This window comes from Canis aureus, chromosome X (genome assembly GCF_053574225.1).
Source record: "Canis aureus isolate CA01 chromosome X, VMU_Caureus_v.1.0, whole genome shotgun sequence".
In the NCBI taxonomy this organism is placed as follows: Eukaryota; Metazoa; Chordata; class Mammalia; order Carnivora; family Canidae; genus Canis; species Canis aureus.
The window spans coordinates 40,240,458-40,242,699 of NC_135649.1; the positions used below are offsets into that span (position 1 = coordinate 40,240,458).

At 41.3% G+C, this 2,242-nt stretch overlaps 1 non-coding gene across 1 annotated transcript; it reads right to left on the bottom strand.

The window, feature by feature from the left end:
• Positions 1-1,913: 1,913 nt before the first annotated feature.
• Positions 1,914-2,016, bottom strand: LOC144309247 (U6 spliceosomal RNA). The gene has a single exon (XR_013375307.1). It is a non-coding gene; the product is annotated as a U6 spliceosomal RNA (small nuclear RNA).
• Positions 2,017-2,242: the final 226 nt, after the last annotated feature.

A 2,242-nucleotide genomic window follows, 5' to 3' on the forward strand; every position in this document is an offset into this window, starting at 1 on the left:
ACATTGTTTTTAAACTTGAGATCCCCAGCTAAATAAAGTAGACAAAGGACAAAGTTCATCTTAATGTTTATTAATCTCTTGCCAAAAATTAGCTTTGACTTTCATTATAGATGTAGGCAACAGACCACAGTTATATTAGCCATACCTGTGACTTGGCCATCAGTAGCTATCACAGACACTTTCCTGTCATATTAATAATGTAATAGTTCTTTCAAAATATTAATGACCCTCATTATTAGTTTGAAATTGTGGTGGTTACTCGATCTGACACTAGATCTTATCATTTAAGCCATTCACAAAGAGGCACAGGTTCTATTCTATCACGATTTTTAAAAATATATTTTGATAATTGTGTTTTAGTATCATTGGCTTTCTTTGTAATCCTATGCACTTTATTTTACCTATTTAAGCATATTATTGAGAGAAGGGACCCATAAGGGGTCATCAGAGTGATGAAGGAGGTCACTGTGTTCTGGCGAAGAACCTCAGTTGGATAATAATTTTAGGAGTGAGGTTTCATCAGGGAAAAAAAGAATTTGCAAACACCAACAGCTCCCTTTACATATTCAAAGCAAAGCATGGGGTTTTACTATATATAAGATGTGATTATGTAAGACGTGATTAACTCAGTCTGTGATGCAAAGGAAGGTTCCGCCTGCTTAGGAAGTGAAGAGATGTGGAGCTGTAAAAGACAGTAGAGAAGGAGAGTAGCAAGTGGACAGATGCCAGAGGGACCGGGTAGAAACCCCCAAAGCAGTGAGGGGAGTTCCTCAGCCAGAACAAACTGGGAAGATGTGAATCCCCCTTGGAGACAACCTGCATTTACCTTGGTGCTGGAGCAATCTGGCATCCAGATGGTAGGACAGCAACAGGTGTGGCAAGTCTCTAAGTTCATGGGCCTGATGTAACACTTGTTTCTTCATAGCTGGCCTTGTGGCATGTAGAACATCCAAGGTTCGAAGGAGTAGGGAGCCCCTAGTGGGCCACCAGAGGCCTATGTTTGGGATGAAGAGGTTACAAAATCAGGGGGCTTTGCAAACAGAAACCAATAGCTAGGGCTATGGATTTAACAACAGGTACAACCAATGAAGTCCCTAAAAGGCCAGAAGGGATCCACTGCACTTCAGTAGACATATTAGCACAGGGGTGTAGTGGCTGTTCCAGACCAGAAATTCCATAGCCAAAAATAGTGAGTACCCAGAAGAAGGAGCGTGGATCCAAGGCCCTCTTGTCTTCAACCCACTGCTTCCACACCCAGTGTTTTGTAAGGGAGGAAAAATGAAGTTAAAATATGCAAGACTCAGCATTTATCCAGATTCTTTCTAGCAGATTCTCTCAACTGACACAATGAATTGTGTGTGTGCATTTCCTCTCCTCTCTGCCCAGCAGGATGGGAAGCTCCTGGGGGTAGTTTAGCTCAGCTCTAGAGAACATTTTTGCACATCTGAGTTGCTGGGTATACTTTCCAACTCTGCTGTATGTGTTTTGGCACTATGATATAGAAGTCAGTTCAAAGTCAAGAAGAGGACAAAGGGAGAAGTGTTCAGTTCCAGGAGGGTGGGGTGGTGGGATAGGTGGGTCAGGAAAGGTTGCACTGAGGAAGGAATGCTTGAACTGTGCCTTGAAAGATGAGCAAATTTTCCACACCAGGGGTACCAGGAAACACATGTAATGCCCCGCAAATAGCCTCTAGAATACCACTATTAAATATCTATTCTTTTGGTCTTGAATGTCTTCTAAACTAGTGTTTCTCGAACTGTCATGTGCATATGAATCACCTGTGGATATTGTTAAGGTACAGAGTCTGATGCTGTAGGTCTGTATTTCAGCCTGAGACTCTGCATTTCTAACATGCTCCTAGGGGATGCTGGTGATGTTGGTCTATGGACCACACTTTGTGTTTTGTTTTGTTTTTAAATATGGAATGCTTCACAAGTTTGCATATCATCCTTAAGCAGGGGCCATGCTAATCCTGTCTTGTTCCAATTTTAGTATATGTGCTGCCAAGGTGAGCACTGGACCATGCTTTGAATAGTAAGGTTCTAGAATACTTTAAGAAATGTAGCTAATTTTTAAAATTTAAATTCAATTTATTTTTATTTTTTATTTTTTAATATTTTATTTAAATTTAATTTGCCACATATAGTATAACATCCAGTGCTCATCCCATCCAGTGCCCTCTTAAGTACCCATCACACAGTTACCCCATGCCCCCACCCACCTCCCCTTCTGCCACCCTTTG